At 39.4% G+C, this 24,973-nt stretch overlaps 1 protein-coding gene across 1 annotated transcript in view; it reads right to left on the reverse strand.

Annotated features, from left to right (window-relative positions):
• PPARGC1A (PPARG coactivator 1 alpha) overlaps positions 1 to 24,973 on the reverse strand; it is a 368,813-nt gene that overhangs the window by 321,478 nt on the left and 22,362 nt on the right. The window lies entirely within an intron of this gene.

A 24,973-nucleotide genomic window follows, 5' to 3' on the forward strand; every position in this document is an offset into this window, starting at 1 on the left:
CTGGGAAGACAGGAAGACCCCAGATGGTGTTAGTTGTCATAGATTGACTACAGTGCCATGACAACTCACAGCAGCTGAGCTGAGGGCCTGCTCCACTCCATTTCATCATGTTGAATATTATGTTACATTTTAATGCATATTTACTAGACTCACATTTGTCCCCCAGCTTCAGCAGTGAGCTTTGATTTAGCTTAATGCATCTGTGAGACTGAAATTCCTGGTTATCCAAACTCCTAATTATCTTCTGGTTTAGGACACTCTCTTGAGACTCTCCGATAACCACGTTTTCCCTGTATAACACAGCAGTCCTATAACCACATTATAATGCAGTTTTGTCTCACCTATAAAGGTCAGGGCCATAATACAATTTAGCAGTGAGGGTAAAATATGATTTACTTCCATCCACAGGCAAGACCAAATCATGTTATAACACTGAGGGTAGGGGAAAAACTATCAGGTTACAGCACAATCCTCCAAAGTCATTTTGCCTGTTACAACCATAAACTCTGCGTTAGCACCTGATAGCAGAGGGAGCACAGTACTTAAGCAGACTACCTCAGCTGCCGGGAAAAATATAACTCTGCACACTGTTAAGGGAATTCATAATTTCTACTACTGATAGTGCACAGACTGACCAAGACCTCTACAAGCCCCATCTACTGAAATCAATGAAGCCAGAAGAGGCATCGAGGTCACTAATTAATTGTTTGTGTATGACAGTTCATGATCTCATAACTACCAACATAAATATTCATCTCAATCCTGGCCACTCCAAGCCAAACCACTGAGACTTCCTACAGAGCATGTGCTGCAAGACCACAGTGGACCTTTCTGGAGCATTCAGCACTTAGGCTTTTAACTGGCAGAAGGTCCCACTGGGCCATGGCCAGATAAGCTTAGGCTCCAGATGCCTTCACTCTGTCTAAGGATCAGACTTTAAACACAAAGAATAAACATCAGTTCCCATGCAGCCTCTCTGCTCTGTCATGCCAAGCAATTCCCAGTTGTGGCCAGGGTCTATTCATACCTACCATTCCTCTTCAAAGACTTTTCAAAGAAATAAGGCAGCAAATTCTGAAATTAGTCTAATGTACTGAATGGTCTTCTGACTGCTTTCACACAGATATAAACCACGATCTTACCTTCATGGTCACTATGTTAGGCCACATTCTTGCTGTTATACTTGTTTTTTTAAAAACTATTTAGCTCTGCAGTCAACCTGGCGTGTCAGCTCAGCTGCCTACACAAAGGCATCCCCTATCAGAGAGCCTCCCCACAAGGCTAGATCCAACACACTATATATGGGATGCCTGCACCTTTCTGGGCTAGCAAGCAGAGGCTGTCCTAGCAGGTATCAAATGGCATTAGCCACCTCAGGTCAGGCAACTGAATGATGCCTTGGTGATTTCTTCAAATATTTAGCAGTACAGTTTTAGAATTCTACAAGTCACACTAGAAATTTTAAGAGAGGAGGAGACAAACTACATTAATACTTTTAAATGGTACTCCATGCACCTGGGAACAAGGCTGAAGCAAAGACAAATAGACAAATTAAACAGAATTTCAACCTTAGATTTCAAAATGGGAGGAAAATTTCTTTCTCCACCCTAAGACCTCACTACAATATTTCCCTCAACCTTTGAAAAAATGGCTTATATACAGATTCTAAAATACCCAGTACTTAGCTATAGTTAATTATAAAAGTGAATTAAAAATATCAGCCCAAAACCCAAAAACTTGCTCTTGCAGTTGAACCTCAAAGACATGTTTGAATTAGAAGAACACAAGCACGTGGGGAACAGTCCAACCATGTAGGCAACCACTTGCAGTTCAGGAGACTGCAAGTCTATTCTGCTCTAAGTTTGTAACCCCAAGCAAGTCATTTAACTTATCTGTGCCTCAGTTTCCTCATCAGTAAATCACAATACCCACTAAGATTTGCACAGCACACTAAGCAATGGCTGGCTACACCACACTTTCAAACACATCCTGCAAGATCTGCCCAGGTCACGGAGAATCTACATTAAGTAAATGTAAACAAGGCTGCTTGGGCTCCTCAAGGTGTGCAAAACAGCTCTTAATTTTCAGTGTTCTAAAAACCTTGTTTGTTCCCTAACAACACTTCTTTGTAGCTGCTTAGTATTTATTCTGAACTACATAAAACAACAAAGAGTCAGAAAGATCTTAACAAAATTCACTTAAGATGTAATTCTAACAAAGTTTTTCCTACATGCAAAAAAGTAACTGACAGTGAATGTTTGGTAACTTTGACATGAAAAAAAAGGGGAGAGATAAAATGCTTTTATGCAAATTTGATTTCCCTATAATAATCTAGAGCTATTCTGCTAGAAGGAATTATCTCCACAGGCTGGCAGCTGCAGTAGGCAGTGAATTAAAAATGGCTCTGTATATGGGAAAATCTGTTCTATAATCAGTGCTATTCTTAGAGAGGACATCAATCTCACAAGCTCCCACGATGCTCTCTTCGTGTGAATGACATACCACTATGATGTAGAAACTCCCATTACATCACTGGCATTGATTTCCTGAGCACAAGGAATACGGCACTAACATACAGGGAAATTATACAGGAGTGACTGTACGATTTTGTGTTTTCCATTTAAAAATCTGCAGCAGTAAGTGACCCTATAAAAAAAATTGAACAATGATTCATGCAACTGGACTTGAACTGCACATTTTCACTGCAAGGCTTCAGTTTCTGCTTGCTGTTTTTATACAATAAGCTCTGTTCCCAGGTCACAAAACATCAAGATAGCAGACATTGCCTGAGTTTTCCTTGAACATTAAAAAGGCAGATGCCAGAGGAAGGCATTTTATGAAGCAAGCGACTGCTGCAGTCCTACATATAAAGTGTCACTAATGATGCAGCTGTGTGACCAAAAAAAAAAAAACCCAAACCACCAAACAAACCCACAACATGCATCTATGCCACGTAGATTGTATTTCAGCCTTAACTTGAGTTCTGGATGTAAGACCAGTCTCATTGTCAAATCAAAGGGAGTTATATTGTAAATAAATAACACCTCCTATGCACAAAGCGATTCCCACCTATATCTGACTCTAGTGTTTCCTCAGTAATCTTTGTCCTCATGCTTCACACGTACAGTATTCCTTCTTCTGCTATGTCACACGCACTGTAAACCATCTCAGCTTGAGTGATGGATTTGAAAATTAAACAACCTAGGGGGCTCACTGTTTTTAAAAATCATTTTATATATAATTTTAAAATAACTTTAGGTAACCTGACACGAATGCTAAGCCACAGGATCTATTAATTCAAGATTTACTCTCCTACGTTACAGTTTTCCCTGACAAACTGACTTACAGAAATGTACAAACTGCATTGAAAAAAACCAAACACAAAATATATTGAAAAAATGCCATAACTTCTGCAATTCATGGGAGCTCTTCAGATAGTCATATCTTTGGCACTTGCGTGAGGCACAACAGTTTCCAAAACAGATGGTGCCTTTTCTTAAAACATGAAATTTCCTCAAAGATTGAAGTGAGATAGCACACCTTAACCAGACAAATAAAATTTTATGTTGCTCATCAGCACTAAAAACGTCTTTAAAAACTATGCTCCACCTTTTCTTACATCATCAAACTGTGTTTGCATCATCTAGACACATCACTTTACTGCTGAATTGATGTCCTGAGTTATTCCACTGCTTTCATCTGGGGGTTTGTCATTATGACAACCTGGGTTCTCTGCCACTAAAGGCTCATGTCCCTCCACCTCTAACTCTCGGATGCCACAAAGAGGTGGAGTTTCCTGTTGTGTAGGGATAACACTGAACGCATTGCACTTCTCTGGGAACTCCAAGCCTGACAACTCTGTGGGTTTAATCTAAAAAACAGCTGCATCCATTTTGCTCATTTCTCTCCGTGGATAAACTGCAAATTGCATTTGAAAATAAAATAAGTTATTTCTAACCTTTCAGCTGGCAGTCAATATCTTGGTAAAAAAGGACATAATTTATGACACTGATGATGTGTGGCTGCTTTCCAGAGACTGTAAACCAGTTTTCAGCCTGCTTTAATGCTCATTTAACAATCAAAGAGTTTCACTATTTAAATAAATGTTAAATAAAAAGCAAGTGTTTGAGTGAAGTTGGTCCCTCGATTGCTATCTCACAGCTCAGTAGTTCCTAGCCACTCTTGCAACATGTAAGTATCAGCAGTATTTTATTCCCCATGCTTGGAACATAACACTCCTCTTTCTTTCTTTCTGACCCGTAGGTCTCTGAATGGGGAAAAACCCCTTTGTGCAAGAGAGGAAGTGCCACGTGTCACAGTTAAACTCAGGTCAGTCAGGAAACAGGGAGCAGGACTTGCCCATGTGGAAGACGTGAGAGATTCTGAAACCAGAATTTGCTGATTCCTAAAAAGTCCATTACAGGCTAGAGGAATCCGCATAGATATTCCTTTCTACTTTTTCGAAATCCAGCCATAAATGAAAAGAAAAGCTTTTACAGGATCAATGCTCCTTTAACAACCCTACCCTGACTTACACTACTTAAAATACCTGCAACAAAACTTGTCTATTTACAGAGACAGGGCAGAAAATTTTAACAGCTCTGACCCTATTAAGCTGAAGTCTGCTCTTCACCAGGCTTGGAAGTTGGGGCCCAAAACTGAGATCCAAGGCATACAAAACCCATTCTTTGCTTCTAATATTGCCCCAAAACTACAGTTGTCTAGAGGGATGAGAGAAAGAATCAGGTCATTAAACTGTAACATCTTGCAAAAGGATATACATGATGTCCTTTCCAGATAAAGCATGACTGTGCAACAGCAGCAGCTTATCTGCAGCTTCCAAGTTATGGCCACCGTAAGCATTTCACCTGTGACTGGTACGGAGCTCTGTGCTGCTGCACGGGCCACTGAGCAACCAACACCCCTGGCTGTGGAGGGAAACAAGGCTGGGCAAGACTGATGAGGCCAATTTTGCTGGTTCCACTGATAGGCATCTTATGGATCCTGATCAGCCATGTGCAGATTTTAGTAGTGCAGCCCACAGAATGGGCATCCCCTGATCATGCAGGACAGCAGCTGGCCTCACCAGTGGAACAGCAACATGGGTGGCCACACCACAATCACCTTTGAGTTTAAATCTCATCCATACTACAGAAGTTGTTTCTCTACACATCCTCTGAGAGTAGGCCTAACTAATTTCCAGCTTCTCCTACTACAGTATTTAGTTTTCACATTGAATCCATTCTTCCTCTAACAGAGTGTCAGCAGCATGCAGGACAGGCCAATCCAACGCCAGTGGGCCAAAATTCAGTGGTTGATGGATAGTCTCCATATATACAATTTGTAACATAGTAGTACCTTAAAGGCTTAACTTAAAGCGGGTGTGTTGAGGTGATTTAATTGGATACAACGTAATACTTTCATTTCTAAATCTGTCTGCGGTGAAAGCAATCCCCCTTTTAGTTTGCAAAGGGATCCCCTTAGTAATCCATTAGCTGTCAAATGGAGACCTGCTGAGCTGCCTACCTGCACTTTTAATTAACTAACTTGAATCCTTTACCACTTGAAGATGCAAGCTCTACACACGACTAACATGACTCTACCACAACCCTGTGACTATCCAGTCCTGTCTGTGATGTTAATGATGAAATGCCTTTTGCTCCTCTGAGCTCTGAAAAGCTGACCTAGCTAAGAGAATTCAATTAGTTGCACCTTTTAGGTCATCATCAGAACTGCTTGCTAAACAAACTCAGTTACCTCTATGCAAGCCCAAAATGGGTTGAATGGATCTGTTTGCTCGACCACCTTAATAACTGGGATGAAATGTTAAAAAGAATAAGCCTAAGTTTCATTTGCCAAAATCAATTGCTATATGATGAAGTAATCAGATTTGACGATAAACTGATATGTAAAAATACAGCACAAGTAGTTACAGTTTTCTAACTTCAGCTACTGGATGTTAAGAGCTATATTTTTATTTCCAGATAGAAGAACTCCCTCCTAGCAGAAATCCTCTCCTGATGGAAGGAAGGACAGACCTAGAGAAAATACCTTCTAAATATACAGATGGAGAGGTATCCACAAAAACACAGGGTTTTGGAAGTTATTGAAGCTATTCTTAAGTTCTTAATCTAACATATGCAGCACTAATGGCCAACTTCTGCACTCACTTCTGTCACTGGTACGTCTCAAATAAATTCTGGTCTAAATGCAGGCATAAAAGCATATTGCAAATGTTGGCCCTTTACTGCTTACTTTGGGCAGTAAAGGGAGAGAGCTTCAATGACTAAAGAGACAAACTACAGCATACATTTCCTCAGCAACCTTCATCTATGAAGTTCTAGTAAAGTTCTCATTCAGTTCTTTCAGTGAGCTACAAAATAAAGGCATTCCTTTGCTGATAAATAAAATGGAGATGAGTAATCTGTTTTCTTTCCTGGATGTTAGGGTTTTGGTGGTTCAAAAATAGCAGACCACAGTTGGCTTACACCAATCCAGCTAAAAATGGCTTGATGGTGCCACTCTCTCAACTATATGCTCAATGTTTAAATGACATGAGAAAGTGCTTAGTAATCCAGCTGCTGTTTGCCTCAAAGTTCATGACTGTATGATCTGAAGTGGCACTATACAAACTAAATTTACAAACCTTTGCCACCTACAGCTACTTTACACTCACAGCCCAAAAAATGCACAGGCGGCCGTTCCACCGTGGAAGAACAGTGACATCTAGTGCCCGGTGCCTCCGCGGGCTCCGCTCGCCAGCTGTGCAGGGACACAGCACACCTGGCCACCAAGTGCCTCTCCTCCAGCACACCACCATGGCCCCAAGCCACTTCTGCTTGTGACATCCTGTGTGCCTCAGTTCGGGGTGAAAGACAGAGAAAGGAGATGATGTTATCTAGATGCAAACATCCGCAGGAATCAGGAGCAGCACAGGAAAGGCAGCCTGATGCAAAAACAGGTCTTGGGACTCTGCAATTTACAGGCATCCATCTTTCAACAGTGTAGGGGTATCTGGACAAAATATCTTTAAAAACACAAAGGTTACAAAGGAACTTCGGTATTTTATATTTGTATGAAGTGCGCAATCTATATTTCTTGTTGGAAATGTCACCAACCTTTGTGACTGAATTACACCCTTGGACTTTATGGAAGACTGCAGATTGCACCATTGTGTGTACGCTCAGCTCTACAAAATTACAAGACGACAATAATTTGCTGAAAAGTAGAAATCCTTTACATTAAAATAGAGTCTTTCAACAAAATAAAATACCTTGGAATAGGATCTGTACCATACATAATTATACTATATTAAAAAAAGGTTAAGATATGATATGCAGTCTTTTTAATTAAAGTTTAACATACATTAACATTTCTAGATGAAAACCTGCCATTCTGAGAACAGTTTTAAATTCTGCTTTGATTATTTTTTTTCCAGAGCACTGAAGCTATCACATAACTGAATAAAAAGTACTAACAATGTCAAATTCTTTGGTAATTAATTTTGTGTCCTACTGCAGACATATGAAATTCTATCAGCATTATCTTGACAGGCATGTCAACTCTTCTGAAAAATTCCTATCCATTATTTTATAAACTTTATTGCAATTTTGCATTTTTATTAGATATGCAAGCTGTACAATACAAGTTGTACTCTATGAAATTAAACTACTGTAAAGTTAGTTATTAGCACCAGGAAATAACAGCATAACCAGTATAAAAGGAGCATAAACCTCAAGATAATTGGGTCAGATTTTGCACAGTATCTTTATTGCATCAGATCTATAACACTCTATTGCACAATTGTTACCCTCTTTGCAGCTTTGCAATTTGTATTATATGAATTACAAGTGTCTGAGAGAGGTATCATAACTTCTATAATATTGCCAAAAAAAAATTGAAAACCACAAGAAGTAAGAAAAAGAATAAAAACCTCTTATCATTTATAAATGATTAAGTAGGCATTCCTGCTATCCTAATACATGGTACTAGGTATTACAGCAATCTAATCAAAATTGGTCAGCAAGACTGAAGTATATCTTTAGCTTTATCATTACAGTAATGAGAAAATATAATAACTCCTGAAAACCTTGATCTGTTTCTATATACTGCATTTTCTCCCCTTAAAATTGAACAATGTTTCCCCCTCTTTTGTCTCACTAATAACAGCAGAAACATCTCTTCTTTTTGTTTCTTTGTTCTCTACATCAACAAAGATACTAGCAATTAGCAGAGAAGAGAAAGCGAGTGGAATCTCACAACTGCCAAACTAAAAGCCTATAGATGCACCAACTGATAAAGCTGAGTCAGAATTCATCACGAAAGCGAACATTATTTCTCCTACTAACCTCATATGTGAGAAAATAGTATTTGACAAGTAATCTGAATGACAAACTGATTTCTGTTCTCAGGTACAACATTGTGGATGAGGGAAAAATCTAGTCAAATACCTTTGAATGCTTCTCCTAGTATGCTCTCCCATGGCATTTTTCCCCATGAAACAACAAAGCACCTAAGCACATGCTTTAGCTTTAGAGGTTTAAGCAGTTAGATGATTTCATTATAGCCATCCCATTTTTAAACCTGTACTAAATGGCCTTGCCAGAGGATTCCAAAAGAAGAAACAGATCAAGAGAAGAAAAGACCCTGGACAACAAATAACACAAGAAATACCTGGATGTCTCTGGGATTCTTAAGCGGTACCAACGCTATTTCTGTCCAAGCAAATTAAAAGGAAGCAGGGGCTGTATGTGACAAAAGTGATGCTAGAAAAACAGATGGTTTGCACTGCCAGCAGGCAAAGACTACTTTACCCACTGAAGCTACTCTCAAGCCAGAAAAGTACATCTGAAAATAAAAATCAAGACACAAGTGTCAGTTTTAGCATCCAACTCCATCTCAGTATGTCACAAGCACAAGGGAGATTTGCCATAAAACATAATTTGAGTATCATCTCTCATCATTCAATACGATTTTTCAACTCTTTCAAAATTGCATTGAAAAATCTATATAATGTGTGCTTAGATTAATGAACTGTTTGAATCTGGATCAATACGCACTCAAAGATTTGAACTGTTGACACCTGCTGAATACAGCTGTAAGAATGCTTCATTCAGTTTATAGCCAATCAGTACTTTGTAACTACAGGGGTTCCACTTAATAAACAAGCAATCTAATATATGACCTCTGTAGATTAATTTCCTGAGAGCAAGTAAATAATCTGGATCCAAAATTTCCATGATTATACATATAATTACAGTATCACTTACCAATTAACACATTGATTTAAACCTTCTTGGGATTATGTACTTAAGTATAAAATAGGTGATTCAACCATCACTCAAATACTAAGCGTCTCTTTAAGATGGCAAAATCATGAGCCACAGAGCACTATGCATCTAATTTCTCTTGCAGAAGAAAAATATGTTATGGTAATAGAGATTATGAAATATATATCATAATTACGTGTACAATGGCTAGCTGGGGCTATTATGAAATAGCTGGACCTACTGATAAACATCATAAAATTGCTCTTCTTTTGTAGTAGGAGCAAAGCCTTTTATATGCTGTAGTTCATCTTAGTCTCCCACTGTCCTTTACTTAATAATAAAGCTGAGTATGTGTTTGGACTTCGGGTTTTTATTTCACACACACAGAGCAACCTGGCCATACTTATCAATTGTCTAGCAGATATATAAACAAACAGGATGGTTTACTGTTAATCTAGGATAGTTTATCGCTACACTTTCAACAAGGGCAATAATTAATGCAGATTTACATTCTACAGGAGTTCTTAACAAAATTGCCTGTTATAAACATTAATATAGCTTTCTATACAGCAGCACTGCAGTACACGAAGACAAATGAAAACCAACTACACAACTCTTGTAGATCTTATTAAGTTAAAATATTAATTCAGGGTGGCAAGTGAAAGCAAGGATGAAGAGACTATGCTTGTAAGGTATATTTCCTGTCACATTTTGTTTTTAATATTAAGACCTTTTTATCCACTGTTCAGTTGAGTATCTGTCATTTCACACGTATACCTTGAGGGGAAAAAGAATTCACATCTGGAAGCAAATCATTATGTTCTTCCATTTTTTCCTTATCTCTTTCTTGTGAGTAATCCTTTCACACAGAAAATCAGAATATATAATAAACAGTCACATTTCAACACATGATATTGCTTGAGGTTTCAAAACTGTACAACAGAGATAAGTAACTTCCAGAAATAAATTTTGAAAATCTGATAAAATTAAATGTACAACATTTAGGAAAAAAGAGTAAAAGAACTACAAAAATTAAAAAGCAGGCTTAAAATACTTTACTTTTATATAGATCTTTTGAGACTGTGCACATTTCATATCATAGAACGGTTTGGGCTGGGAGGGACCTTGTAGATCATCTAGTTCTAAACCTCCTGCCATGGGCAGGGGCACCTTCCACTAGACCAGACTGCTCAAAGCCCCATCCAGTCTGGCCTGAAACACTTCCTGGGATGGGGCATCCACACCTTCTCTAGCCAATCTGTTCCAGAGTCTCAGCATCTTCACTGTAAAGAATTTCTTCCTTAGATCTAATCTAAACCTACTCTCTTGCAGTTTGAAGCCCTTACCCCTGTCCAATCACTACATGCCCTACAAAGTCCCCCTATGGATTTCTTGCAGCACCTCTTTAGGCACTGGAAGATGTCTCCCCAGAGCATTCTTTTCTCCAAGCTGAACAACCCCAGCTATATGGTATGACTATCACGGAGAATCACAAATACCCGACTGCTAAAAAGAGAAAATAAAAAAATTAGTTTAACTATCTTAAGATACTTCCAAAAAGTGCATCAGTAGTACAAGTTGTGGCATAATGCAGAATTTCTATTATCCTTGAACGTTTTTGCAACACACACACAAATAATGCAGTAGGTATATGTGCACTCTCCTAAAACATACACGTATACAACAAAGCCATAAAATTGTCCTCTGTGTCAACCACTGTAATCCAGCTTTGAAAGGACTTGGGATGTTGTCAGCAGATATTCAGTAAAACAGGAAAGCAAAACCAGTAAAGAAATAATTCATAGTAGGAATAATATATAGTTTCCTCGGGCATTAACTACCAAATAATGATCAGTAGTGACTTTAAACTATATATTATAGCTTAGGTATGGTATGACGCTCGCAGCATTTCCATAGCTAGTAAGTAAGTGATGCAATCTTGCCATAAACACTCACACTGTAACAAAGCTAGTTTGCACGCACGGATTTCTCCCCCTCCCCTATGTTATCCCACCAGGCAGCTTTATAATGATCTAAAAAATATATACCTTGAATAGTCGTGCTGCACTGGAAAAGTCCAATATGCTGACTCAATTTTTAGACAACATATGTTGTACAGATGTTGACATGATCACCTTGCATATCCCTTCAAGAGAGACAACAGCCCTTTATATTGTACACACTCTTTAACATATTTCACCGTGTACTATTCTGAAAATTCCTCACTACTGCTTCCCCCAACTCTACTACTATCTGTAACTGCAACCACTCAGAAAGGGCACTGTATCTCAGTAAGAATGTAATCCACTTCTGGCAAAAAATGTAAGAAGCTGAATCTTTCCACTGATTGTGAAGGTTAATAGGGCAACACTGAAGTGCCTGGAAAGGCCTTAATTAGATGAACTCTGACAATGAATGAATCTTCTAGCTGCTACTGTAGGAGTCAAAAAGTGTTAAAAGAAACAAACAAACCAAAAATCCCACCACACTAATTTGGACACTGGTCTGAAATCCAAGAGATTCAGATTTAATTCCTAGCTCTACCAGCCTTAGTTCTACGTCTACAACACTGCACCACCCTCTGCAGAGACAATCAGGCTAATTCTAAACTGTAAAATCCTATATATCCACCTGGTGCAATCACTACATTGATGTAATTAAACTGTCTCCACAAGGGAGCACCAGCTCAGACATGTCAGCACACATTTCACTGTGCCATGCGGACATAACTCAGGACATTAATCTATTTTTTCCACACCAATAAAACAGACACATCGTAAATACACATGCACTGGTGCTTGGGAGGGCCACAGCTACCATGATTTTAAAATACCTATGTAAGCTCTGTAGCACAAAATTTGACTGAAGGCAGGGTAAATGCAAATTCCTAGAAAAACAGATTGTTCAGAGCACAGATTCACAGGATCTGTAAGCACAGCGTGGACTTAAGCAGCAAAGCCCAATGTTGACAACTTAAAATTTAGGATATCAATATGCAACTTATTGAAAACACACAATTCAGAACATTTCTCAAACTTCCCAATTTTTCAACCCCCCATAATGGTTAACAAAGGAAAAGAAAAGGCTCAGTTCTTTTCTTTACCTTTAGGCACAAGTTTCACCCACAAAATAATTATTTGTTCTGATTGTTGTCCACCTTAGCCACCCTGCTGAAAGTTTCTAAAAAACAATGACTTCCCTAAAATGAAAGTTCTGGTGCTCACAATACAGCTGTGCCTCAACAGAAGTGCTAAGATTTGGGGAAAGGGACTCAGCTAGGTATCTGCACATTCAGACCAATTTAAAAAAAAGTCTGAATTAGTCACACCCATAAGACCTTTAGTTCTTTTGATACAAATTTGAGGATAGTGGATCAGCCACAAAAGAGACAAATCTTTTGCAATCATCACAACAGATTTCAGGAAAGTAGGGGCAAGTGTTAACCATGCAGTCAGAATCTCTTAACCCTGAGTAAGATGACAATAACATAAGACACAGGACAGAGGAGACTCCCCACCAACTGCAGCAGGTGCCCTCCATCTCCAGGCATCCCATCTGAACAACATCTTTGATGATAAGGAAGAAAAGAAGTTCACTGAGAAGCAACATACATCTCACATTTTTGTTTACACTTCTAAGACTGAGACATAAAGGTTCTTATTATGACCATTTTTCATTTTCTTGAATGAAGGATACCTTCGACACCTTTAGGATCTCAAACTGATAACAGTACAGTTTTGAGTCTGCTAAACCAATACAGACATTGTAAAGAGACAGCACTCTTTTCACTTTGAAGTCTAAAACACTATGATGAGGAGCAGAGGCTGAGCATTAAAGCAGCAAGGAAGAAGAATCCTTCATATTACTGAAGTTGTAATTTATAACTTCACTCTTCTCTTCAGACAACAGATGCTCTTGTCACCAGGTGCCAAGCAGCATTACCTCGACTGCTCCCATCCTGTCCACAGCATGTAACATTCCAGGAGCAGCCCCGTCCTGAAATCAGTGACTGCCTCCTCACTGCTAGGCTCCAACAAGAAGGGTAATGCTCCCCCTCTAGGGCTTCTGTACATGCTGAGGAAAGCAGGAAATACCTAGTGTGAGTATAAACTGAGATTCAAATGATGTTCAGGTGGTTCTTCAGACAGTTAATGTCTCAAGGCGACAGGGATAAATGAGTGGTCAAAAATTTTTTTTAAATGAAAACTTAAAATAAGAAAGACTACCAGAGAGAATCTTAGCATGGTTTAGTTTGGAAGGAACCTTAAAGGTCATCTACATCCAAGCAGTCTGCCACGAACAAGGACACCTTCCACTAGAACAAGACAGCTCCAGGCCCCATCTATCCAGGGCTTGAACACTTCCAGGGACAGGGCATTCACAACTTCTCTGGGCAACTTGTTCCAGTGCCTCATACTCTCATAATGAAGAATTTCCACAACACTGTGCAATAGTTACTGATTCATCCTCCAGTAACTCTCCTTGCTTTACCTACAAATCCTCATTCAGTATTTAAGAGTCTTCCATGGAAATCTGTGATTCCTCACATTATTCTCCTCTCAAGATGCCAAGAAAAGGACAAATTATTTAAGATGTATGTTGTTTATCTGTGCTCTGTTCCTGAAGGATACTCCTTGCATTTACACTCCCTGCTTACCAAACACAGGCTGGTAATTCTGCACACCTTAATGGTTCCTGCTCTGTGAATGCTCAATGTTGGGGGGATTTTTGGGGCTGCAACTGCCTTAGTTTCCTCTCATTCTCAGCTGCAGTCTCTGAACAGAGGAAACGAACAACCACCAGCCATTTTTCCTCTCCATTTACAAGATGCGGTTGCACAAGTTCAAAATTTCATTTCTATTGGCTCAGAAGTATGGCTTTATAAATGGCTCCATAAGGTTGTCTGCTCTCTGAGTATTTTAATAGAGTGCTCCTGGAATGCTCTGAGTCTTAATCACAACCAACTTGACAAATAATGGGCCACACCGTCAAAACAACTCATCTTCCATTTGGGTACATATGTGGGAATAAAAGTAGCTGCTGGATGCTAAACACTTTCGCAAATCCAGCCATGTAATTTAGATGCCCAAATGGGAGCTGAGATCTTTTAAAATCTGGCCAAATATATTCTTGAAAGGAAGAAACACAGTGAAGCTGTGTAAAGTTCATCCCTTCTTTCAGAAGGAAAGGTCTGGCTTCTTCATGCCTATGAATTTATGAGGAAAAACCCTTTCTCACCATCTGTGATTACAGGTCATGAACGTTTCCGAAGCTCGCACTGATACTCCTAACTACCTCTTTACAAGAATTACAGAATTACCTATTCAAACATAATCAAAGAGAATGGCGCAGAGTCTACAAAGCAGATGTACAAATATACAATCCACATTTGCACTAAAACTTCTCAATGTTTCTCTCACCTGCTCAGGGCTTCTTACATCAGTCAGGCCTTCCACAAAACACAGCAATGCTGAAAACATTTTTTTTCTACACTAATTATCACAAATCAGTTCACAATGGTGAGCATGATAATGGATAAACAAGGAAGGAAACAAGAAAATTACAACAGAGAAAAGCAGAATGGTTCAGTGGTGAAATATTCAAGCAAGGTCAGTCATTGCTCTAGCTACTGGACCACACAGCCCACTTCTCTGAAAATCAGCCATTGATTCTCTAGAAATCAGCTTTTGAATGCTGACAAACAGAACTCAGTGCGCACAACAGTTTTTCCAAGATTTCTGCATACATAAAACCAACTTTCCTGTAGCAGCTTTCTGTTGATATAAAGCATCAGTAGTTCAAACCACAACCTTACCATTTTTTTCTCCTACTGTTACGGAAAATCATGGATTTTTTCCTGTTCTGGATTATTCCCATGACTTGAGTCTCTAAGGAAAAACCAATTTCCCATTTAATTTTCTGAAACAAGACACCAAGTTTCAGTATGTCCTGGTATGATTTGGGATGTAACACCGCCCTCTGTAAACAGGAAGCAATTTCACCAGCCAAGATGATACGCCTCTTCAAAAGCTGAGCAAGCCAGTGGGATACTTCAGACGCAGCCAGAGTAGGAGACAAGTTATCAAAAAGATGTGTTGTATAAAATAAGGAAGCTAAAAAGAAGAATGATTTCAGTAGCAAAGCACATTCTTACGCTTAAGATGGAGCAGACAGTCAATTTGTTGCCTAAAAAACCTACATTAATCTTTTTTGTATATTTGCAAGAAACATGCTCACTCCCACAGCCTTCTTCACAATTATCTTACATTCTCTTATTAAATAAACTACAGTTATCATCTAAATCTGAGCACACGGCTAATTCCTCAGATGACCCAATTTCTACTGCTGATATTCAAGAAGGTGTTAATTCTTTTCGTTTGGCAAAGACCCAGTTCCCAAACAGCTTACTACTGATTTTTATAACACCTCTATTGACAAAATGACACAGAAGCAAGTTAGCTTACATAATGACTCCTCAGTCCACCTAGTTAGCCACCTATCCTCAGTACAGCCTTGATGCACAGCATGGACAGTCACATGCCAATACATTGGAACGCCAGAAATGTTGAGTACATCTCCACTCCAAATGTTACAGTAGTCTCATGGCATTGCTTCTAATTGCAGGTATCGAAATAATTAAAACAGCTTCCTATATATAATATGTAAAATAATAAAAAATTTCATTTAATGAGAAAGCTCATCAGAACCTCAGTCTCTTGGAATGGGTTTGCTTTTTATTTTTTATTAAAAGTCTGGCAATAACCTAAATATTAGTCATCTCCCAGTGGGGAGAGACAGGAATTAATTGCTGCTCTGCTACCATGGAATGCATTTTCATAGGACTAGTTTTCACTGCACAGTAGTTTCTCATCAAAAAGTCCTCCTGCACGCCAGTCATTGCTACTAGTATTTGCTGTTCCATCCACAGGGGACAGACAGCTCAAAGGACTACTGAGGTCTTTGACTTCCAGGTCAGTAGTTCAACAAACAGGGCCAGGTAGCAAAAAATCATCTTTAGATACAATCTATCTTTCAATCCTTGTTTGTTTGGGGGTTTTTGTTTTGGTTGGTTGGTTTGTTGTTGTTGTTGTTGTTTGGTTTTGTTGGTTTGTGTTTTTTTTAATATCATTAGCATTTAAGAGAGAATGGAGGGAGATATCTCCTGTCTTTTGAAATAGAACAAGACTGAAAAAAGTGGTTCCCCCAAAACAACTTCAAAACAACATGGAGAAACCACGGTACCACTTCCCCAGCAGATACTGAATGGACGCAGACTTCCTAAGTAATCCCGTGTAGCTCTTATAGGTGTGGAATTATGGGAGGAAGGAAAAAATATATATCTAGAGGATGACATACCATCATCTCCTGTATCAGATTCAGAAGGTTCTATGCTTTTTGTGCCCTCTAGTATAGAGCTTTCTTGGTAATACACTCTTATGGACAAAATCCTCTCAGATACACAGAAGCTAGGGAAGTGTAAACTAAAGTAACCATTGTTTCTGCCAGGAGGCTGAACAACTAGAAAACAGCTTAGTGCTGAAATTTTGGACTTGGCATTCAAATAAAGTCTGCAGGTTTTCCCCAAGTCGAAAACTAAAACATTTTAAAATAAGCATCTGAAATTAATGGAGAGTTCCTGTTGTCAATGCCCCAATATTTGGCGTGTTTCTTAAAGCCACAGCTTTGTAACAAAAAAGTACAGAATCCAGTTTCACAATTAGTTTTTCATTAATCTTAGTTTTTAATTGCCACTGAAATTGCAGTTTTTGAATGCCCCTTACTGCCAACAATCTAATGACCTCTCTTCTTGCAGAAAGACCGAAACAGGTTTTGTAGAAGGACATGTGCTCTTCATACACTGAAGAAACAGCTGCACATGCAGGCACAAGTGATCATTATGAAAAAGTCTTCTTGAATTCAAAGAAAATTTCCTCACTGACATTGCTCTGGATGAAGGCTAGAAGTGTCTTGGGTGGAGGGGTAGTAGGGGTGGTCAGCAGAAATAAGGTTAAAGAAAAGTAAGAAGGTAGTTTCTTCAAAGGAGAGATAGAGTGAAGTCCTGCAGAAACTTATTCTAGATCTATAGCTGTTGCTGTCCAACACACTACCAAAAGATCTAGGAAAAGGATGAAATGACCCTTACTTTGAGGTCAAACATCAAGGTTTGTGGATGTCTCCAAGTTATTCAAGAAAGTAAAAACCAAAAACTATTTCACAAGAGTTACCAATGACTAACAATATCATGACAAAATGACAGATGAAATCTGTTCTTAATAACTGCCTAAAACAATTCTACATGACATACACGTGGATGGGATCTGAAATAGCTGACATGACGCATGACAAATTTTAGGGTTATAGTAAAAACCTTATGAAATCTAAGGTCAGTGCTCAGGGCTAGTCAAACACTACTACTAGCAGTATTATATCAACATGAAATAGTTGCTTCTCCTTCCTTTTCCCACTCTACACCCTTTTACTATGAAAACACTGCAAATAAGATTAAATTACTCTTTTACAGCCACATTTGCAGTAGTCAGGATGTGACATGATAGAAACGAAGTCATTGTCAGATTTGGTGCAGGTGTCCTTTTCTTTAGATTACATATAGTATTGCAGCTTTCTTCCTTAAAATCCTTAAGGCAAGATTTTGAAATGACATCACGGGTTGCAAAAGCAGAACAAGCTTCTCATAAATTTCTACTACCCAGGCACTATAATAAGAGCTTTTTTTGCCATCTACCTCATTTCTTTGCCAATGGAATGCAGAATCATCATTAGTCTTTCCAGCATGCAGCCAATTAAGTTCCAGTGAATTGTCTCTTCCAGTTTCAGGTGTGTGCAGATAAGCTGTTTTCCCTTGCAGCTCTCCTAAGGGGCATACTTACCTTTTACTGAACAACTACAATCGGTGCAGATTTTAAGAACTTCTGCCAGAAGATGCACATTATTAGTGCCACTTTAAAGAATGCTATTTAATCACCAGGTATCAGGGCAGTGCAGAGTGTGGTGCACAGAAATTAGCTATTCAAAGACACAGTCATACACTAACATACCCTAATGTAAGCTGACTTTGTGGTTTTTCTTGAACTCAGCATCCAAAAGTGCTTCATATCACAGTAAGTCTAGATATTATTGTGGCATATAAGACATATCAGACAGCTTTTGTTGCTCACAAGACACAGAAGGATATTCTCAGAGCACCTGTTGACAGAAGGAATCTTACACATCACCACAGGAAGGGGAGGGGGGTAATAAATACAGATTTGTAAATCAGATTCCAAGATCTTCACACAAGGCTGTATAAACCTTCATTCTGACTCTGCACAGCTACTTGTCTGTTAGGCCTTTGCAACCAGGCACTTCAAAACTCAATACTTTTCCTTCTGTGGTCTTGAAGTTGAAAGTACATCACATTCCACCTGGCTCCTTACTGTCAATGCACCTTCATCTTGCTTCCCTCAGCATCCTATAAGGATAGCACACAGGCAACCCACATAAGTATTTCCCAATATTGTATAGTTTCAGTGACAATGAGAAGCTTCTCCTAGTATGTCAGGAATCCAGAAGAGCCTTTCCAATAGTGGCTTATACTCCCAGAAGCTTAATCCTCATGAGAAATAAAGTGAGACTGGGAGAGTGTCCCAAAACTCCTAGTCATTTCTGAGAATATGGCCATTTCTCCAGATATCAGCTTCTCTCTTCACTTTCTTCACATATTTTTCATTTGTTTGTTCTCCTACTTCTGCTATCCTCTTGTTTATCTAACCTACTTATCTCTTTTCTTCACCCTTTTTACAAAAGATTCGTCTCTTCACACATTTACCCTTTCCTCTCTAACACCTGGAACATCAAAAAGAAAAGATAGTAGGCTTCTTCCACTGTAGTAATGTCCTAGAAGCCATTGTTATGTTGGGCCCAGAGGAGCAAAGGATAAATATTCATACAGTGGTAATTCACACTCCCAGCTCATGAGCTGCACACTATCTTAATCTCAGTGCACTGATGACAGGGGAGACACGTGTTCCCTCTGCTTGAAAGCCTCACGCCACACATGATCCATCTCACAGGCAGAATGCCAACTATAATGCCACAGTTATCTTTCCCCTTTAGCTGCAATAGGACAGAACATATTTAAGTTACTGTGAAGGCTGCAAACGGATACACTGGTCCAGCAGCATGGTATGCTGGGACTGCACCCCACTTGCTTTTGACCTCCACAGAGATCCCCGGCTGACTCCCCTTCCTGCTATTTCAAGTACTGCCACACTTTGCTCTCGCTGCACTTCAAATTTAAAGGGCAGCAGAACACTATAAAGCACAAGGCTATTATCCCTGGGTCGTTGGAAAGCCCAGCAATCTCCAAACAATCACGGGTTCAGGTAATAGAGAGGCCCATTTCTGGAGGCTATAAAAGTATGAAGGAGGGGTCTCCTGAGCCAGCACACAACTCATGGCCAGTTGGCAAGGTCTCCTAGTCACTGACAAACAGATTCCTTCCCTGAGGCCAGCTGGCTCAGAAGGAGCCAACAACGGTGATGCTCTAGGGCTTCAACATGGACAATCATGTAAGAGAGAGATGGAAAAGACCCAGTAGGTCACCAAGTTCATTTATCTGCCAATGTACAGAAAGATTTATGTGCTAAGAGCATAACCAGTGCACCAACACTTGAAGACTTATATTTTCACGTCAGACCTCTGTGATCAGTACTAACACTTGGCTGAGGTATCTGGGCTAGACGGAGTCGGATAACCGGGGTCTGACTCATCAGAATATGGAAGTAATCATCACCTCCAAATTAATATAGCAATTAGGCACTGCCAATACACCTTTCTTAGTTCAGAAAGAACTTACTCTACAAAGCAGAAGATCCTTAAGAAACTTGAGTGGACTGATCTGTTTTCAACAAAATAGAAAGTAATCAAAAGATAGAACACTTTTAGAAGGCTCTAGATTAGTATGCTGCTGAGATCACTACAAAGATTTCATGTTTATGCTCATATAATGTTATGGCCAAGCACTTGTTTGCTCAGATTACAAAGACCTCTACCTATACTTTTTGTCTCTAATGCCTAGGAAAAGGTTGAACTGTTTTCACTGAAACACTATTTGTCCCTCCTTCAAGCAGACATAGGGTTCAGCCCTTCCTGGCCTGTCTTGCCAGCTGCTGCTCTGCTGGTTCAGTCATCTCTTGCATCAAATAACACTGTTTACAAAACTAAGGAGGTACCTCAGTTATATACACTGAACTTATTTTTCTGCCAGTATATTGTCCTTTGGTATGCAAAAAGGCAACTGATTTTAGGACCAGGGTACATGTTAAAGGGCATGGTGCTGCTCCTATGTTACACAGGCCATGCCTCTAACAGTATATTTGTCACTGACAGACAGTTCTGATCCCCCAAATACGGCCCTCCAATATCAACTTTTGCTTTTCTCAGCCTAAGAGGCCAGGTTGTTCTGCCTCTTTAACACAGGCTTTATCACCTATTGTTCTATCGAAAGTTGCTGCCCTACTGCTCTTAAGAACTGCCCATCGACGCACCTACAACATTGCTGTAACAGGCATTCCTTCTGAATTCCTCTTCCATCCCTGTGCTAAAATAACAGCCTCTTCTCCCAAGTCACCTATATGTGGGGAAAAAAAAAAGATATGTCAGATTCACAAAAAATGTTGTGTATTAGAGGTAACTCCATGATTTTTGCAAAAGCAATCAAAGGGCCAATGGTAGTGTCAGATGTCAGCATCAGCAAAAGCAAAAATGTCAAACACCCATCAAAGACCGTTGCTCGAAGAAGAAACATCAGCTGGTTACAGAGAAGCATTACAAACCAACTGGATTATAACATAAGCAAGCTTGCAGTTCTGCCCTCTACCACCTCCAGATTCTGTCGCTTTCAGCAGAAAGGCTGACACATCTGCAGTCGGATGCAAAGGTAACACAGGGAATTGTTAAGTACTCTTAGGAGTAGATTCTTTGAAGGAACACAAGGTGTTCCATGCAAACTATTGCATTTAACAACACAGCAACAGAGATGTATACAGAACTGAGCACTGGCAGTGTGCCTCTACCTTCAGGAATACCACTCAGGCTATACCACGCCTGCCTTTAGCTCCTCCCGCAAAAGACTCAGCAGCTATGGAGCTAATGGATATGTAAAATAAGGAAAAATTATCAAGATTCACAACCCATGCTGCATTCCCCTCTACTGTTCATTGCATTAAGATCACAGGGAGGCTGCAGGACAAGTCCCTGTCATACTATCATGAGTTGTGCCCTTCCTGCCACTGGTATTATTTGTTCACAGGTTCCACATGAGGGGAACAATATGCTGTCTCCACATTAAGTTTTCCCTTTTGTTTTTGAAAAAAAAAAAAAAAAAAAAGATAGGAAAGGACATGATAAACAGCTTCCCTTCAGCAGTAAATGCTAGTGATGAGAACAACGCTAAACAGCAGCAATACCTCTTCTGAAACTACAAGCCTGAACTTAGAAAAGAAAGTCAGTTTTCTTTTTTTTCTTTTAAGTCATTTACCACAACACTTATGATGCAAGTTCCTTTTGTGGAACCACTGATCTTACATAAAAGAAAATAGTATGTCATCGTCCATCATATTAAAATTTAAAAAAAAAAAAAATCACTTCAAGGTATTTCTTCACTATCCAGGGCTACTAGCTCTTTTTTGAGAAGTTCAGTATAACCTGAGACAAACCTTAAGCTCTTAATGCTATAGAGTGGAATCACTACATCTGTGTAGATCTATACACATATAAAATTATTAAAACTTGCTGTACATCTCTGTCATGGCACTGTCTTTCAAACATCACAAATCTTCTACTTACATGTTTTCCAGCAATTCCTGAACACTGCAAATTGAGTTCTCTCACTTCACCCAGATCATAAAGAAAGAGTGGTTCTCACTGAAACTTCCTACTTCTAAGCTCCTGATTAGTGTACACGACAAAAAAAAAAAATTAAAAATATGCACTTTGTAGAAGCTATTGTGCCTTCATCTACAGAAACAAGCTGTGCTCAAAAACTGCTTAGCTCACATTATTTTCAAACCACCCACAAGCTCCACGGAATTTGATACAGCAGATATGCATAATACTTGCTGCACTTGAGACTACTATAGGAGATATGTCTGCTGAATCAGCCTTCAAAAGCCAGACTAATCATAAGCCGTGGGTAGCACAGAACTGTTCTCATGAGGGCACAACAAATTAAGTGTGCACAAGAAAGTCTGCTTCACTAATGGATCCAAGGTATAAGGCTTCGCAAATTCACCAGAAGATGATCCATGTAAGGACAGTGGAAGAACTTCGGGTAGGCAGTTAAGGCAAATCAACTGACAGCAGAATAATCTTCTCAGATGGGCAAGACACAGGGAGCAGCTGCTCCATCAACCACCCCACTGAACTCATTTCCCAGCAGTGGTTAGAGAAGCAGTTCTGCGAGTCAGAATTTTATAGGCATCAGCAGTAGAAGAAATCTGGCTGTTCCTCTTTCAATAGCAAAACAAGCAGAAGGAAAATGGTACACAGCTACCTTACTGAAATCAAGCATTTGAAGACCTGGATACTCCAGTATCCTTTCTGCCAATTTACCACAAACTACTTCACCCGTCTGTACAGAAGCCCAAATTTCAAATGACTTGGTATGGTGGGAAACGTCACAAAGTCAGAAAACCAGATTGTGTTCATTAACGAAGACCTTTCTGTAACTTCAGAGAATATTTCTGCCAACTCTTTTAGCATGCAGTCCAATACTGGTAACATCAGCTCTCATCTCTTAATATGCCAGTTATACTGTGTCTGAAGGCAAATATGTTTACCTTCACAGGAGTGCCCAGTTACTAGTCACTGTGATGAAACTATTTGCCATCATGCCAGTAAAGATGAATTTTATGTCACCTTCAGCCATGTAGAAGTAACGCATTTTAACAAGTGCATTAAAATTCAACCACTGGTTGAGGGTCAATCGCCCTATGGACACATCTCTCTTTTCTGAAGCTACTAAGGGAACCCAAACAGTTGTGTAGAGACTCCTGGTTAACATCTCCCAAGATGCATTTCACCTCAAGTAAATACAGTTCACCAAATTCAGCTGCCAGGAAAGCTCTCCAACACCACAAACATGTTTTGTCTCACAGGGTATGTTTTACATGCACAGTCAATCCCAATATAACACTTCCATAATGTTCTGGAGAAAACTGGAGACAGCTGCATGTGTGCTTATTGATGTGACATCATGCTGTAACAAAGAAATCAGGGTTCTATCTCCTTAATAATGTACTGATTCAATTGGTCCTAATGGAAATTAATCATTCAATACTTTGCAAAAGACATAAGCATCTTCTGATACAGACCAAATGAAAGCCATCACAGTTTTCTCTCCTCTGTCAGGCTGCTCCCGCTGCTCCCCAGTCCCACAGAATGCACTAGTGAGTTGCTCCAGTCAGGATGGCAGGTGAAGGCCTCATTCCATAGATGATACACGTATACCTACACAAGGAGTTTGCTCCCTCTCTGTCAGGCTTCTGCTGGAGACCTGGGACATTCTATTACTTCGCTGAGAAGGAAAATAAAATTAGATGTTATTCCAACAGAACACCATATTCCACCACTGTATTATTGGTAGGAACCATACAAGCTTTGTGGCCATCACAAAGAACCCACATACAACTGCCACAGGTCCTGTGTTAGGAACAGTACACAGCTGCATTGCTCCAGGGACAGATTGCTTAAGGTTCCAGTTGTTCCGTCCTCTAGACAAAAGAAACATCCATCAATATGAGGAGCAACACTAAAAACTCTTCCTTTATATTATCAGATGCCAGAGCTGGTGAGTCCATTTTTCTGAGTATCCATACTTGCTCAAGATGGCAGCATGACTTCTCTCCATTCTGCTTCTCTATTCTGTCATACACACATTTTTTCATGAAAGAAATCCTTTTATGTCTTCCCTCTCTGCTTGCAAAGAGCATGTTACAAGACTACTTTAATTTTTTGTCTCTTTACAGATACACTGAATAGATGGCTTCCCATCATGGCCCTGCATGTTTATTCTAGTAAATTATTCAACTTATTCTGTGTAGGGTAAATTAATTTCTACAGCAATTCAGCTGCTACTCCATCTACAGTATATATACTTGCTGAAACAGATTAACTCTGCCATGCAACGTCATCTTTCGTTTTCTTCAGCATCTGCACAGAACTTTTATTCAGATAAACCTATTCTTCTCCCCTTGACTCTCCCTCTCCCATTCCCTGCCACGACTGATGTTTCTTGGACATAATACAGTGCTTATTCTTGGGAGTAAAAAAAAAAAATTCCAAAAAGTTGATAAATTCTGTGAATCTAAAAACCATTTTACATTTTCCAAATGCTCTCCACTTGATTTGCTCATACCTAATTTTCACAGATATTCATTATTTAACTTCCAAATACATGGGTTGCAATACATCAAATCCTAAAAAAGAAGGGATTTGAATGGAACTATTCTACAAGCAGGAAATGAAAAATGAGGTCCAATCTGCAACACTCTATCACTGTCATTTAGTGGGATCTACTTATTTGTACATGGAACCAACTGCTTAGCTGCTTGCACTGACCTCCTGAGTGGTAAACAAAGTTACCCAAATGTCACCAGATTATCTGCTGTCTAACACACAACCATATTTTCACCCTTTTGTAATAT

The sequence above is a fragment of the Corapipo altera genome, unplaced genomic scaffold, assembly GCF_003945725.1.
Source record: "Corapipo altera isolate COAL_440 unplaced genomic scaffold, ASM394572v1 22, whole genome shotgun sequence".
Taxonomy (NCBI): domain Eukaryota; kingdom Metazoa; phylum Chordata; class Aves; order Passeriformes; family Pipridae; genus Corapipo; species Corapipo altera.